At 49.1% G+C, this 16549-nt stretch overlaps 2 long non-coding RNA genes across 3 annotated transcripts in view; both read right to left on the bottom strand.

Annotated features, from left to right (window-relative positions):
- Positions 1 to 308: 308 nt before the first annotated feature.
- The window catches only part of LOC135308548 (uncharacterized), a 33468-nt gene continuing 17227 nt past the window's right edge, over positions 309 to 16549 (bottom strand). The window contains exon 3 of the long non-coding RNA XR_010368951.1: positions 309 to 2889. This is a non-coding gene — a long non-coding RNA (uncharacterized LOC135308548). The remainder of the gene's footprint in view (positions 2890 to 16549) is intronic.
- LOC135309406 (uncharacterized) lies at positions 9445 to 16538 on the bottom strand. Of its 2 annotated transcripts, none has more exons than XR_010369676.1 (4): positions 15877 to 16538; positions 15145 to 15266; positions 14068 to 14111; positions 9445 to 10577 (listed from the first exon to the last, which is right to left on the bottom strand). It is a non-coding gene; the product is annotated as an uncharacterized LOC135309406 (long non-coding RNA). The 2 variants fall into 2 exon arrangements; XR_010369677.1 differs by lacking the exon at positions 9445 to 10577 and adding an exon at positions 13135 to 13419.

Genomic DNA, 16549 nt, shown 5'->3' with positions numbered 1-16549 from the left:
AATGCTGCCAGGTAGGTGAGAGCTGGGGGGGAGAAGGGAAAGGGAGATGCCACACGGCTGGGGTGTCCCCTGGGCCCTTCCTGTGAGCACAGCAAGGAGGCCAAGCCACAACAGAGAGAGGCAGGTGCGCAGGAGAGGAGATGCTCAGGGCAGGAGGAGGGGCTGGGTGGGAAAAGCTGCAGTGAAGGAGCTGGGTTTGTATCCAAGACAGGCAGGAGGAGCCCAGAGCCACTTTTACCATGGTGTGTGTGCAGGCACTGGGAGAGCCTCAGCCTTGTCCCTCTGCAGCGTCCCAGGGGAATGGGGGATCTGTGCCTGACAGAGCTGTCCTGGATGGAATGCTGGTTTGATTGTGCTTGGAGTAGTGCTGTCAGCACCAGGGCTGGGAGGGCTGGCTCTCCCTGAACCCACCTGAAAATCCATCTTCAGCTTATGGCAACCCTTTCAGTTTGGGCTCTTGGCACACACCACACTTGGCCTTCCAGCTGGAAGCACAAGGGCTGTAGAAAAAACTCTCATTCCAAACCCTCTTTGTATAAGCAAAATGCTTGATATTTGGGGAAACCAGGAACCTCCCAGCCATCCCATATTTTTTTAAATTTTTTTAGAAGTTAAAAGGGAAACTTGGAACATTCCTGATCTTGAACTTCTTGTATTTAAAAAGCCCTGTTGCAGACATGGATCATGAACATAAAACCAGAGCAGGGCCAGGCTTTGGCTCTCCCAACCACCACAGGTGCAATTGTCCCACTGGGGCTCCTGGAGCTAGAGAAACAGCAAGGCTGCATTTCACAAAGACTTTTGGTCCCACCCCTGAAAAAGATCAGGAGGCTGAGGGGAGAAAGGACATGTTTAGAGTCCTTAGGAAAGATCTGTTTTCTGAAAGGGGAAACAACCCCCAAAAGATAGTTTTGCTTCTTTATGGCTTTGTGCAGCCATGTCCTGCCCCATAAAAAACTAACCTCAGGCACACTTGGTACATCAAAATAAAATTTCAGTTCAATGTCTTGGATGGAAACTGCTTGACATGAAAGAGGCAGTTTCACATAGATGTCATAAGGATTTGGGGTTTCTGCCCACATGCAAGAGAGTGGAAAGCTGCTTTTAAGAAGTCGGAGAAGCCCCATTTGATACATCAGTTTGTGGGATGGCCTGTGCCTCCCGGGGCTTGAACAAGGCTCTAACTTAGCCTGTCTGGAGCCCTGGGGGTGGCTCAGTGAGCATCTGCCAAGGCTCCTCAAAGGTAGAAGTGAAGCTGGCGCCTATTAGTCAGAAACCACCACAAAGCCGAGCAGCCGGAGGATGCTGGAGCTCTGGGTGTGCTATTTAACACCTGCCAGCTCTCTGAGCAACTGTATCCTATGAGGCTGTTTCCACTTGCACTTGTGGTTAGCAAAACCAAACCCCAAACCTTCAGCAATTAACACTTTTACTCCAAGGTTTCTGCTGCAGAGGACTGTCCTCGCACGTCCAAACCTCTCCGAGGGAAAATGAGGGCTGGAACACACACAGGGAAATGGAGTGCTTCAAATATATGGGGTTTTTTTTGTTGTTGTTGTTGGGTTTTTTTTGAGGCTTTGCTTTCAGGAAAGCCAGATGTGGCTCAGCGATGGGGAGAAAGGGATCAGGGAGATGAAAAGATGGCACAAGAAAAGGAGACTGATGAGAATTCATGGTCTGTGCAGAGTGAAAAAAGTCTTTCTGGATACTCAAATTCCTTTGAAAATCCAAAGCCATGGGGATAAAGCAGTGAAGTGTCTTCCTTTTAGCTTCTTTTAAAATACCCTCCAGCCTGTGATCATTTAAAGAGGGCCTAAGGAGGGGGATTAATGCACATTCCCCTAAAGCAGCTTCCTGCCCGAAGCCCTGTCTGCCCCCTCCTGTTTTGGCTGCCACAGCCCGGTTCAGACACAAGGCAAGAACTGCAGCCCCAGCTCTGTCCTTCAGCCCGCCCTTGCTGCAGCAGGCCTGCTGGAAATACTCTCCCAGTTACCAGGATGCCATTTCACTGTGCTCCTCTGTGAATTCTGCTGCCCTGAGGATGGCACCGGGCTGCTGTGCCAGGAGAAAGCTGCTTGGGAAGGGGGGAAAAAAAATCTACAGACCTTGGCTTGCTGCTCTGGCCAGGGGGCAAGCAGGGGAAGGAAACAGGAACAACATTTTGGAGGGAGAGGGTCTCCTTTGCACCCTGACCCAGGGAGGACATGTCAGAGAGCTGCTTCTGCATATCCAGGCCCCTTCTGGCCCCTCTCCCTGTCCCTCCCCCACGGCAATATGGACTAAATAAGGTCCTTAAAAGGCTTTGGAAACAGAAATATTTTTAAACCAAGAGTCCCACGGGTAGTCCTCTTTAACAAGAGGAACTAGAGGAATCATGCACTTGGGAGAAGCAGCAAATATTTATGTAGGAGCTGCAATTATTAAATTCTCTTTCATGGTTGACCTCCTTTATTTCTTTTTCCTCCTTTTAAAGGGTTAAATGGCTTAGAAGCAAACCGGCTTTGGCTCAGTGTTTGAGGCTGCTCTAGAGCAGGCATCCCCAGTAATCCTGCTGTGCAAACACAGCCCATGACAGACCTGCTCCCCACCAGCCATCTCAAACCACCTGAGCAGGAAGCCCTGGCTTGGCTGTGCAGTTAAATCAGCACAATAAAATAAAATGGGGGCAGAGAGCTGAGCTAACCCATCTGTGTCAGCCTCGGAGCAGCCAGGCCGTTCAGGAATTCAGGTTCCTCGGTCATTAGCAGGGAAGGGAGGGATGAGGAGGGAAGGGAGAGTAATAACACAGGGCTGGGGGAGAGAAAAAAATACCTGTACACAGCAGTCCCAGCAGGGGAGTCTGTCCTGCCCCCTCCTAAAACAGGAGGGCTCCCATGAGATACCTGTGGGCTGGGAAAAAGGTGGGACATGTTAGCTGAGCAAAAACCCAGATACAAGCTCAAATACATCAGGGGCTTTCACTTGCTGTGCTGCAAGGGATGTAGGGTCCAACTTAAGTCCCTGGTGTAATTCCCTGCTGCCTGAATTAAACCAGTGTCTCTCCCTGCTGCTGTGGTGCACGCTGGTGCCACAGGTCAATGGCTGCATGGCTGGTATCTACACTTTATCAATATATATATAAATATATATATATATATAAAATATATGTATATATATGTGTGTGTGTGGGTATATATATATCAGTGATGTAAATTCACATAAGGCCCTCCAGCTGGAATGAGCCACTGGGGGAAAATACCAGAACACAGTATAAAAGCAATGATGAACAAATTCAGATGATTTTTAGACCCGTTTTGGCTCCTGAGAGCAATTGGTGGCCCCCAAGTTATTTTGATGGTGGCATCTGACCTTCAACAATTGCCCCTCGCTGACCAAACAGGCTGGGGCTTGCATACATGTCCCTGTGGGTGCTTATGAAATAATATTTTGAAATTATTCTGAATTTATCAAAAAATCTTAGAGCTGAGTGGTTTGAAAGGAACCTTAAAGCTTAAAGAGACCTTAAAGCAGACATAAAGACTGTCTCCTGGCAGAGCCCAGCAGACCAGATTGTCCCAAGCTCCATCCACTGAGACCTTGACCATTTTCCCATGGGGTTTCACCCGTCCCACAGCCACAGGAGGTGACTCCAGCGCTGTGCTGGGAATGTTTTCCCAGAAGGTTTCCCTGCTCTGCTGTCGCTGTCCCGGCAGCCAGCGGGTGCCGGACCTCGACTTGACAGATGTGAGGGAGAAATCAGCCCTGTCATATTCCTGCCCGGCTGACGTGGTAAGTCAGACTGCATTCCTGCCTTTCAGTTGTCAGGAGAGTGTGGAAAGAAGATATTTATCGCATTAGCCCTGCATGATCAAGGAGAAGCCCGGCTGTTTAGGGATGCTTTATTAATGAATGCTAGAGGACATCTACCCCTCCTAAGGCACAAGTGGCTCGTTACTGAAAAATGCAGGGAGATAAACAGCCAAGTCCTCTGTCTTCTCTGGCTGTTCAGTAGGTGTGTTACACTTGACATGGGTTATTTATGAGGCTCAGATAGTGCCCAAGGCTAAGCCTACCACTGCCATTAAAAAATAAAAGCATATGTAACCAACAGTAGCGTTCTGCTGCAGGTTTAATAACGCGGATGTCTTTCTCATGACTTAAAAGGCTCAATCCAAAGTGTATCAAAGTCGAGGATAATTTTTCTATTGACTTCAAAGGGTTTGGGATCAGGCTTAATAACGCAGCTGGTACCTCACCCCCCTCCTTCCCAGCCTCCTCCCCCAGCACCTGCTCTGGCTGGAGGCACACTGATACCTTAGAGCCAGCACTGCTGACCTGCTCCTTTGGGAACACGTGGCATCACTGCTGGAGTGCTCCCCAAAAACACCCTGGCCTTCCCTGGTGTCCCTGGGGAACGCTGCCTGGGGGAGTGAAAAGCCAGGGCAGTCTTCTTGCCTGTCAGTGCCCTGACAGCTTGCTCGAAGCTTAGAGCCAGTCAGCTTTCCCACCTTTCCCATGCCCAGGCACTGGAAACTCCTCCTGGTTCCAAGATGTGTACACAGAATTATAGAATGGCCTGGAAGGGACCTTTAAACTCACCCAGTGCCACCCCCTGCCATGGGCAGGGACACCTTCCACTATCCCAGGCTGCTCTGAGCCCTGTGTAACTTGGCTTTGAACACTTCCAGGGATGGGGCAGCCACAGGCTTCTCTGGGTAAGTTGTACCAGGGCTTCACCATCCTCATAGGGAAGAATTTTTCCTAATATCCAATGTAAACCTACTCTCTGGCAGTTTGAAGCCATTCTTCCTTGTCCTTTCAGGCCCCCCAGGCCTGTGTAAATAATCTCTCTCAATCTTTCTTGCAGGCTCCCTTCAGGTACTGGAAGGCAAAAATGAGATCATCTGGAAGTTTCCCTTTCCCAGGCTGAACAATCCCAATTCTCCCAGCCTTCCCTCACAGCAGAGCTGCTCCATCTCTCTCATCATCTCAGTGGCTTCCTCTGGACTGGTTTCAACAGGGCCATGTTCTTCCTGTGCTGGGCCCCCGGGGCTGGAGGCAGCTCTGAGGTGGGGTCTCACCTGAGGGGACAGAGGGACAGAATCCCCCCTCCCCTGCTGCCCAGGCTGTGGGATGAGCCCAGGACAGGTTTGGTTACTGGGCTGTGAGTGCACGTGTCCAGCTCATGTCCAGCCTCTCACCCTCCAACCCCAAGCTGCTCTCGATTCATCCATCAGGAAGCTGTGCTGCCATGAGGGAAACTCTTCCACAGGGATTCACCTGCCTGCCCTTCTCCCTCTCCCCCAAATCCTCACACGTCTGTCAATTTTAACACACAAACGGTAGGGGGAAAAATCCCAAAAAGCCTCATCAGTGAATACACTTTGTGTTAAACAACTGGACATATTTACATCCATGGCATTCCCTATGGCTTATTCAATCCTGGTACAACTGAACAAGGGCAAGCTTTCCATGAGAAAGCACACAATGATCCTACAGCCATCCCATACCATCCCACGGCAGCATTTTCCCCTCCAGCAAGAGCAGAGCAGGCAGGACAGGCAAGTGATATATGGTTTCCATACCTTGCTATCACATTGCTCATTCCCTCTTGTGCCAAAGGCCTGGATTTTTACAGCCAGCCTTAATTCCATGGCAAACCACAACAGGGAGGCCCGGGTAACCACAGGGCTCTGTGAGCTGGGTCGTTAAGGCTGCTAATTAAAAGCAAAGGAGCTGATGGCTCTGAGTGTGTGGCCGAGCAGGATGAGGAATGCTGCTCCAATGGGAACCCAGGCACAGGATGAGCCTCTGCACAGGCTGCAAAACTCATAACACCAGGAGCACATGGCTGGAGTGCAACCTTTGAAAACAGAGCTAAGGAAAGTCCAGCTCTCCATGAGCTGCTAGCATTTGAACCCTCCTAACACAAGGCAAGTGATGCTGCAGAGCTGTACCCAAACTGAGATGTCCGTGGCAAAGCTGCAGCAGGGGAAAAGAGCTGGTCAAAGCACACAGGGCGCCTGATGGCTTCACCACAAAGCTGTTTCTGAAATGAAACCACGGAAAGAGCTTCTCCCTCCTTCTCCTCCCGTGCTCGCTGCTTGCTGCCAGCACATCACAAGTGTTCTGTAAAGTGCTGCTCACTTGCTCTGCGCTTGCTCACGACAGTTTGATTTGGATAAGGAAATTAAAATAGTCTTCTGGAGATGAACAGCTTTTATCCAATGCTACCTCATTTTTTCCCCTCTTAATTTTTTAATGTTTTTCTCTTAATTTATCTTATTTTTCCCCTTCGACAACTGCAGTACCCTTCCAAGGGCCAAGCCCTCAGGACACCCTAAGCACCAGTGCATTTTCCAGGAGGCAATGGCTGCTCCTCAGCTTCTGTTGCACACATAACATCAAAACAAATTTATCTATGACTTCTACCAGCTCCAGACCCTGTGGACACATCACCCCCCCTGTGAACACCTTCATGCAGAAGGAATAAATTTGCCCTCAAACGAGCGGTTTTGGTAGCACCACGGTCAGGTGAACCACGCTGGATTTATCCCGCTGTGCTGGATTTATTCCACCACGCCAGGTACCAGCCCAGGTATGGGTTAAACCAAGCCTTCCCTCCTTAAAACAGAGGAGAGCTTTGCTCCTAAGAACGAAAATCCTGCAGCACACACAGACACTTATTTTAATGACTACACTTTGTTGTAATGTTACCAGATATTTTAAAGAGCGTATCACTCCAGCAGAAGCCACTGCCATCTGTGCTTCCCCAATTAGGAATGCAAGCAAATATGTATTTTACAGTAACATCAATAAAATATAATGCGCAAGTGATGTATCTTTGGTTTTGTTTTTTTTAAAGACACAAATTAGGGAACCAGTCAGTCTTGAAACTGCAGAATTCCCTTGCAGGAAGAATGGGGTTTCTAACCAAAAGAACAATCCAAGCCAGGCCTCTGTCGCAAGGATTTTAGTTTTCAAAGCAGAATAAATGGGCTTTAATATCTTCTTTTTTAAGTGTATCATCAGTATGAGAAGACGGCCTACACTGTTATTTAAAAAGAAACCCTGCTTGCCAGGCTATTCATTAGTGAGCATCCCAGAAAAGATGCCTGAAACCTGCCTCCTGTCAGAAGACAGGTGTTGAGCCTTTTCCAAAATCTCTTTTACCTTCTTTTACCAAAAGCTCTTCCCCCCCCCCGCCTCCACTGCTGGCTCAGATGAGTCACCCACAAGCTGAGCCCCTGTAAATCAGTGACTAAGGGAGGAGAACACCTATTTCCCCATTTCTTGCAACTAGGCGATCTGGGTGCTCCGCAAATATTTTTGATCGCTCCCAGAAATTCCTTTCCCTGGCAGAGCCGGACCACTGCCCTTCCCATCACCCCGCAGCTCCCCGGGGATGGAGAGAACCTTTCAGAGGGCAGGAGGGGAGAGCACCGAGTGAGAAAAAAACATCACAGAGGAGCAGAGAGTGGGGATGGCCCATGGAGATCCCAGCCCGGGGGAACGGGGGATGCCCGCACAGGGATGCCCGCACAGGGATGCCGGGTCCCGCGGGGGGATGCCGACCTCTCTGGGTCTCTCGGCCGGTGCTTGCCGGGCTGGAAGCCGCAGGGTAGGGCTCTCTGCAGCCTGGGGAGGTGTTTGAAGTCAGAGGAAGCCTTTAGAAACCTCCAGCCTGCCGAAGGTCACTTGCCTCCATCAGCCTTCCTGCCTTCCTTCTTATTTTTTTTTTTTTTTTTCTTCCCCCCCCCCGCTCCATCCAACTGTGTCTTAAACTGTTTCTCCAGAACACTCAGCTCCCAGAGGGGAGGGGGGGGATCAACCCAAACAAAGTAAAACAGCAACATATTGTCTGCGGCTGCCAGCAAGGCATCCCCTCCCTATCTCGTACTTAATGCGATAATGAATCTTCCCGTAGGAGCTTTTATGGTTTAAGGCTTACTGAATAATAATGTAACACAGAATACACACAAAGCCACATTTTTTTCTCCTCCTCTTTTCTTTTTTTTTTTTTTTTTTTTTTTTTTTTCCCTTCAAAATACACATCTGATCAAAAGCCAGGCTGCAATTAAAACATAGCATAGTTTGGGTTCGGTTTTGGGGTTGGTTTTTTTTTTTTCCATGCCACTAGAAGGTATTTCAGCAGCAAATGAAAGCTAAGACAATGTAAATATTTTCTCCATAAGGGTAATTATAAAGGTTATACTTTATAAGTCTTTGCGCTTTAGCACTTTGACCTTTTAAATGCATTTTAAGGTAAATTAATATGCAAATAGCTAAAAATTGTGTGTGTCACACGGAAAGTTTTACCTGCTTGACAACAAAGAGTGCAGGAACTGCCTGGCTCAAAGTTTCCCATCCTGGCATTCCCTGACCCCGTGTGCAGCTATGCTGCACTCATGTGAGGACTTCCTTCACCAGGTTTAGCCATGGATAACTCTGGTGAGCACCTCCTTCACCAGGCTGAGCCATGGATAACTCTGGTGAGCACCTCCTTCACCAGGCTGAGCCATGGATAACTCCTGAGCACCTCCTTCACCAGGCTGAGCCATGGATAGCACCTGAGCACCTCCTTCACCAGGCTGAGCCATGGATAACTCTGGTGAGCACCTCCTTCACCAGGCTGAGCCATGGATAACTCTGGTGAGCACCTCCTTCACCAGGCTGAGCCATGGATAACTCCTGAGCACCTCCTTCACCAGGCTGAGCCATGGATAACTCTGGTGAGCACCTCCTTCACCAGGCTGAGCCATGGATAACTCCTGAGCACCTCCTTCACCAGGCTGAGCCATGGATAACTCTGGTGAGCACCTCCTTCACCAGGCTGAGCCATGGGTAACTCGTGAGCACCTCCTTCACCAGGTTTAGCCATGGATAACTCCTGAGCACCTCCTTCACCAGGCTGAGCCATGGATAACTCTGGTGAGCCCCTCCTTCACCAGGCTGAGCCATGGATAACTCCTGAGCACCTCCTTCACCAGGCTGAGCCATGGATAGCTCCTGAGCACCTCCTTCACCAGGCTGAGCCATGGATAGCTCCTGAGCACCTCCTTCACCAGGCTGAGCCATGGATAACTCCTGAGCACCTCCTTCACCAGGCTGAGCCATGGATAACTCTGGTGAGCACCTCCTTCACCAGGCTGAGCCATGGATAACTCTGGTGAGCACCTCCTTCACCAGGCTGAGCCATGGATAACTCTGGTGAGCACCTCCTTTACCAGGTTTAGCCATGGATAACTCTGGTGAGCACCTCCTTCACCAGGCTGAGCCATGGATAACTCCTGAGCACCTCCTTCACCAGGCTGAGCCATGGATAACTCTGGTGAGCACCTCCTTCACCAGGCTGAGCCATGGGTAACTCGTGAGCACCTCCTTCACCAGGCTGAGCCATGGATAACTCTGGTGAGCACCTCCTTCACCAGGCTGAGCCATGGATAGCTCCTGAGCACCTCCTTCACCAGGCTGAGCCATGGATAGCTCCTGAGCACCTCCTTCACCAGGCTGAGCCATGGATAACTCGTCTGGTGAGGACCTCAGACCATCCCTGCTGGGGAGACCAGAAACAAGGCACCCAGAGTATTAATTGTATTAATTCTGTTTTCTGTCTCTTGCTGTGCAAACCCAAGTACAAGACATTGTTCTCCCTGCATTGTGCAGAGACCCCTTCAGTCCCCCAGTGAAGAGGGACATTTCTCAGCAGGAGCTTCTCTATTTCCATCAGCTGGAAAATTTTCAAATATGAAGAAAATCTTCACTCTCCACAGACCTTTGTATACAGGAATAGTTATGGTCTTCCTTGTGGGAGAGAGATGCAGTATCTCTCTTGAAGCCCTGACAGGAGTCACTCACTCACAATTAAAATTAATTACACAGCTGAGAGATGTCCCTGAGCCTTGCTAATAGAGAAATAATTCATTTTGATGGTCATCTTCATTTCTTCATTTCTGTCTTAACCACAGCATGTAAGACTGGAAGAGCATGTGTTTCACTTCAGTTAATTACTCTGGCACCCACACAGATCCATGTGCCACACAATTAATTGCTCAGAGCTCAGTGAGCTCCACAGGACCTCCACCAGAGCCCTGTGGTGCTCTTGAGTTTTCCTGTGCCCAATTGGGAGCCCTTTCCAAGGAGAGGCAGGCACTGGGTTTTTTGGGGCTCTGGCAGCCACGGGCAGGTGATGTCTGGCTGGTGGGGAGGTCAGCTGAGGAAAGTGCCTGCTTTTGCCTCCTCAGCTACCTCTGATCTCTCATCAGCCAAAGATGAAATACCAGGCAAGAGGGAGCTTGGGCCTGGCCAAGTGCAGCTGCTCTTATCTCCTTGGGTAGGAGAAGAAATCCTTGGCAGCTGGAATTAAATCTCAAGTGCCTCCAGAAAAAAGTTGTGCATGGGAGGCAGCCCAGAGGAGCTGAAGTTCTGGAGAAATGCCTTTGCTGCCACAGCTTCTGCCCTCCAGAAATAAGGAAAACAGCATTTTGGTTGTTTGGTTGCCTCTGGCTGTTTCTGTGGTGTGCAGCCTGTCAGACCTCCTGGGGAGAGCTGCCTCCTCTCTGGGCTTGCTTCGGGACAGGGCAAGCAGGAGGTGCCACCTGCAGCAACAGAGGCCAAGGAGAGGCATTAAGGAAAAACTGCTGAGCAGCAGGGAACAGGGGCATGGGAATAATCCTTTTGAAGGACCTTGAAGTTGTGATGGCTTTGTTGCAAGTGTCTACTAAGACTGAAGAAACTGCCCTCAAATTACCTAGGCAGCATCTGCAAGTCTCAGGACAGAGCAAGGCACCTTCAGGAGCCAATTCTGGCCAAGCTTCCAGGGATTCCCAAGGGCCTTCTACCTCACTGGCACTCAGACACTCCCCTGTGTAACCAACAACCAATACAAGACTTTATGACCCATTCAAACATTTGTTTTACACACAGATGAAATCTGAACTGAAGTCAAGTCCCAGGTGCAAACAAGGATCAGGACATTACAGCATCCACTGTGGGAATTCATGGATCCCACTGAGACCACACTGAGCTGCTGCATTATGTTTATTTTGAATTTAGAGGCTTGTGCTTAACGACAGGTTGCCCGTGTCCATCTGTAGCTTGTTTTTTGTTTTCATCCGTGCTGCACATTTGTGTGACAAGACGTGGGCATGTTCAGCATGGAACAAACCTGCTTGTTTTTCACCTCCAGTCTACCCACAGGGAAGGCTCGGCAGATCCTGAGCCAGCAGCACTTTCCTAAAGGCACCTGGAGAAGCTCAGCATCCCCATCCACTGCCCCAGGCACGTGGGGCCAGGCATGAGCAAGTCCTGCCCCATGCAGGCAACCTCCTCTGGCCAGGAGTAAAAAAATCCACTGATTCCTGATGCTCTAGCAGAGTTGGGATGGCTTTTTCCAAATATTTCAGCTATGAGAGGCATTAGCCCAACCTCACTGAAGCAGTGAAGCTTTTGCACTGTTAAATAACAGCTGGATCCATTGACTCTGGTACCTTCCCTGCAGGCCTGGAGCTGGGCATGTATTAATTATCTTGGTCAGTTAATTAAGCATGCAAATATTTTTTTTTTTCCCCTGCTGAGGCCTTTCCTAGCATTTAGAAGAAACATTTAAATGTGGTAATGGCCCATCCCTGAGTGCCCCCCAGCCGTTTAAACTTCAGGCTGCCACAAGCTGCCCACAGCAGACAGGATGGGGAGACCAGGCTGGCTTAAAAGCAGATTTAAGGATTATCACAGCCCTCTGAGCAAACTGAGAAGTACACACGCATGCAGCTAACCAACAAGTATGTTTGAGTGACAAATGAACCTCCTTCAGTTAAAAGGAAAAAAAAATAGATTATTTTTAAAGCAATTTCTTTAAGAGGGGAAGAGCTGGATGTTGTACATTTGCAATGACAAGTAAGGAGTGAGCTCTGCCTGGTCTCAAAAATAAGAAGTAAAACATTGCTGGTATCCCCTGCAGCCACTGAAAGCAAGCTGGTGCACGCACGGTGCCTCTTGCAGGAACCTGAATTTTGGTTTTCCTTTTCCTGCTCCCTCCTCTGCAGAGAGGAGCTCCTGATTCCCAGGGGGAAGGAGCCCCGGGTGGGATATCACAGATGAATCTGCTGCTGCCCTGAGGCAGGGCAGAGGCCTCACCATTCCTCACCCAAAGCCGTGCCCGAGGTGCCCTCCTGCAGGTGCCAAGCGCCACACAAGGCGTATGCTGCCGTCAGATGGCAACGTAGGAGAGCCAGAAGCTGTGCCAAGGCTCTGGCTGGGGTGGGAAAGGGAAAAAAAAAAAGGCAGGAAAATAAAATAATCACCCACGCAGAGCAGCCTTTCCTTGCAGGCTTGCTGGCAGTGAAAAATTTGTTGGTGTGCCCTGAAACAGCACCTGAGTATCCCAAAAATGGCAGAGAGGAGCCAAGCAGGAGGCTGCTGTGCCAGCTGCTGGCCTCGGGGGCATGGGCTTCCCTTCTGCCACCTGCACCTTTCAGGAAAACCTTAAAAGCAACAATCTCTCTCCCTGGACACAGAAGCTAACACTTCTGAGGCTCTTCTCTTACTAAATTGAAACTCTCACAGTAATTCAGCTGAGGGGGAAAAAAAGTCCCCTCAATGGAAACAATTTGTATGCAAGAGACAAAGGCATTTTGGGCAGCACACCTGGAGGAGGCTGCAGCCTGTGCTCCCCAGGAAGGTGTGTGGGAGGGGAGCAGGGAAGCAGCTGGCACTCAGGATGGGTTTGGAGGGCTGGGAACAAAGGTTGGAGCCAGCCTGCCCCACCTGCACTAACACTAGGGAATTGGTGTTTTCAGGGGAGGTCAGAGCATCCCAGAATGGTTTGGGTTGAAGGGACCCAAATGCTCATCCAGTTCCACCCCCTGCCATGGGCAGGGCCACCTTTCCCTATCCCAATTAGCCCTGTCCAACCTGGCCCTGGACACTTCCAGGGATGGGGCAGCCACAACTTCTCCAGGCAACCTAAGTTCCCTGGGAAATCAAAAAGTGACCAAGAAGAGGTGAAAAAAAGCAGCTGTAGATGATTTTTACAGCTGCTCCTGTTGCAGGAGCTACACACAAGCTCTGCTAGGACAGCTGGCATAGCCCACGTCCAGCCTCAGCTCTGTCCTGGGCTGTCACATAACCTGCAGCAATTCCCTTCCTGCCCACGGAGCCTTGCTTAAGCAGAAAGAGGCTCCAAGTAGATACAGCACCTGTGGGAACAGGGCCGGGGGGATATAATCCCAGATATGGTGTTTTCCATAATAATTACAGTGCCTGGATGTCACCCACCCCAGTTCTGACAGTTTGGCCAGCAGTCCAATTTAATTGTTGACATCCTGATAGGCCCTACCTCATCACAGAGAGCTGCTTCCTTTGATCAACACAGCGGGAGACTCAAGTCATTTCAGAGGCTCCAAGTGAGCTCCTCAGAAGGTCAATCACCCCAGCAGAAGTCTGGGAAAGGTTTAGGATCTTTAATACCATTATTAACACAAGCCAGGCTTTCCTACCAGGACTGGGACTGCTCTGAGATTGGGCTCTGCAAGTGTTCTGCTGCAGAAAGCTGAGCACAGGGGCAAGTTTGTGGGATCATAAATGTGGGGTTTTCTCTTTAGAAACAAGCAAGGCAAGCAGAAAAGCCAAATTATCACAGACAAAGAATATTATTACACATGTTTGCACATTATTGACTCCTAGAGGATGAAGTTAGGACTCAGGTCACATTGTAAAAGACAGACCCCACATGCTGTGGAGAGCAGTCCCCAGTTACACCCAGTGCCAGGCTTGCAACACCAGCACAGGAGACTTCCAAATTCCCCAAAGGATAAATACAGCAAGCCCCATCAACCACCTCCACAGCCAAGAGCTCAAACTTCTCCCTCCTGCACTCAGAACACACCAAAGTGGGGTGCAGCAGACTTTTAATCCAAGGCCATTCCTCTCTTGACAAACCCCACACCTCAGGTTGCAGCTGATGGTAATTGAAAGCTGTTAATGCAACCACCTTCAGCTGCAGCCAAATCCCAAAGCCTCACCAACCCCAGGCATTTTATCAGCACCCCAAGTGCTTTTAGAGGGTTTTTTTTAGAGGAAAATGTGTACCTCTCATGGTTATGGAAAACCCTGGTTCAGCAACGCTCAGCAGGCTGAAAGACCCAGAGGGAAAACAAACAGATCAATAAAAAGTCCCAGTTCAGGATGATTTTTCTTTAAAACCACTGTCTTTGTTTCTGCAGGATTTGGCTCATAAATTTTGAACACAGGGCAGAATCCTGTGTACTGGGAGCTTTAGAATCCAAACAAGGGCAAGACATTGGCAGCACCCCTCAGCCTCAGGTGCTCCTCTAGTTCCACATCCCTTCTTGTCCCCTCAGATTCATTTCAGCTACAGCTGTGCTGTGAGGCTGCAGTCACCACTCATCCACAAGAACAGGAATTAGCAGGGCTCAGATATTCCTGTCCTTGTATAGAGGACACTTTTTGTGGGTTTGTGCTGTTTTTCAGGTCTTACTAATGAGGAGTGAGCTGGAAACATGTTGGGTGTTTTTGTGATTGTTTTGTCCCCAGTGGGTTCAATGTGTTAGGGACTTCAGCCTCCATCTGGGAAAACACCTTGTTTTCTAAATGTGCCACTGGAGTTGGAAAACTCCTGTCTTGTGAGTAAAAACTCATGGCAGCAAGGAGGTAGAAAAAAGTGGAAGCTGAGCACATTCAGCTGGAAATAGCAACAATCAGAGCCCTAACACTGACAAGAACAGAGTTGGAGATGACAGTGGACTGTCAGGTCCTCTTGTTTAATAACTGCTTGGTCAGTTATCATTTGGCTTTGCTGGTTGTGGTTTTAGTACCTGGGCTGGATTGTCCACTTTGGGCTGCTGTTCTTGATAGTGGATGGGACAAAACCTGCTACTTGTTTTCCTGAATTAATACTTCCAGGGTGGGTTGTTTTTTTTTTTTTTTTGGTAGTGGTTTGTTTTGCTTTGCCTAAGGATGGTAAATGGAACTGAGTTTTAAGAGTTTCAAACATTATTAACCTTTATTCACAAATGGTATGAGCTTAGAGAGAATTGCTGCAGGCATCGAGTTTTCATTCCTGCATTCTCAAAGGTTGTGCTGCTAAGTTTACAGTACAAGGACAAAGGAACTTCTAAAAGGCTTTCAGCATCCCTGAAAACTCACATTTAAGTGTAGTGACTTGGCTGTTTGAAGAAGGAAGACACCCCAACAACAATGCTTGCAAAGTCTGCAATCCTGCTCATGGCAGAAGCTCATGCATGTATGCATCTCATACTTTTTCAGACCTAGGAAATAAAAAGAAATAAAACTCACAGGCTGTGCTCAGGCTTTGGGGAAACAGCAGAGGTTGTGTGTCAGCAGTGTCCCTTCATGCTGCTGAGCTGCAGTGCTGGGGCCCCCAGGGTCCTTCACCAGGGCTACACATAAATCAAACACAGTGATTTTATTTCATTTTCTGTGAAGAGCAGGATTGCTGAGCTCTGAAAGCTGAGGGTATTGTACCCCAGCCAGGCCCAGCTTGCTGAAATGGGCCTGGTTCATTCCCAGGAGAGTGACCACCACCCTGTTATGATCCTGACAGCACCTGCATCCTGACACCTCTCAATTCTACTTCCCCAACTAGAATATCCAGCAGTTTGATTGCTACCACAGTTAACTATTATTTGAGAAGTCTGGCCAAGCTCAGGAGATGGGAACTGGTCTCTGTGTTAGCATTGACACAATAGGTTAGAGAAAAAAATCCTCTCCCTCCTTCCACCCAATTTTTTCCACTTCTCAAGACACTCACCCCTCTTGTCCCATGCCCAACCCACTATTCTCAAGTCACACTTCAAAGGCAGCTCTTTCTGAGCCCACTCCCAACATTACACATGCTTTGAAGTACCTAGGCCTCACCTTCATCACCAATGAGGTAGTTATAAATGGAGCCTGAGGGGAGAAAACCCCTTCTTTGCTAATCCTGCCTCCAGAGGTACTGCCCTCTCCTCATTTTCCTGCCACACCTTGTTAAATACCTGCAGGAAATTGCCTGCTTCCCTCGGGCTCTGCTCCCCAGTGCCTCACACAAATGCAGAACGAGGATTAAACACCATTACTGGTCTAACCTGGCTGTGTTTTCCACATGCCTGCTCTGCTAAAAGGGGCTGCAGGTGCTGCAGGGCAACAAACCAAGGTCCAGTTCTCACTTTCCATAGTTTCCATCAACAAAAGGCAGCATTCTCTTAATAAGGTAATCCTGGCTGAAGCCCAGAGGAAAACCCCATGGGAACAGGCACTAAGGCTCACTGCTGACCTCCATTCTCACTCTTGTGGTGATGCTGAAGACAGAGCAGTGTTTTACAGGCAGACATTTTGCAAAGATACCTTCCTTTGCCTACAGAAGTAGCACATCTTCCCTCACCCACCAGCATGATCCAATGGCTGCTGTAATTAAAATGAAGCCAGACTGAACCAATTTGACAGTCAAGCAGTTCAGATTTAAAATACTCTCTTGAAAAAACTGCACTTTGCTGTTGAGAGGCAGCACATATGTTTATGTATGGATAATGAGCCTTGCTGGCAAGGACAA

The sequence above is a fragment of the Passer domesticus genome, chromosome 10 (assembly GCF_036417665.1).
Source record: "Passer domesticus isolate bPasDom1 chromosome 10, bPasDom1.hap1, whole genome shotgun sequence".
NCBI lineage: Eukaryota > Metazoa > Chordata > Aves > Passeriformes > Passeridae > Passer > Passer domesticus.
The sequence above is the reverse complement of the archived record's forward strand: the minus strand, read 5'-3'. Positions and strand labels throughout refer to the sequence as shown.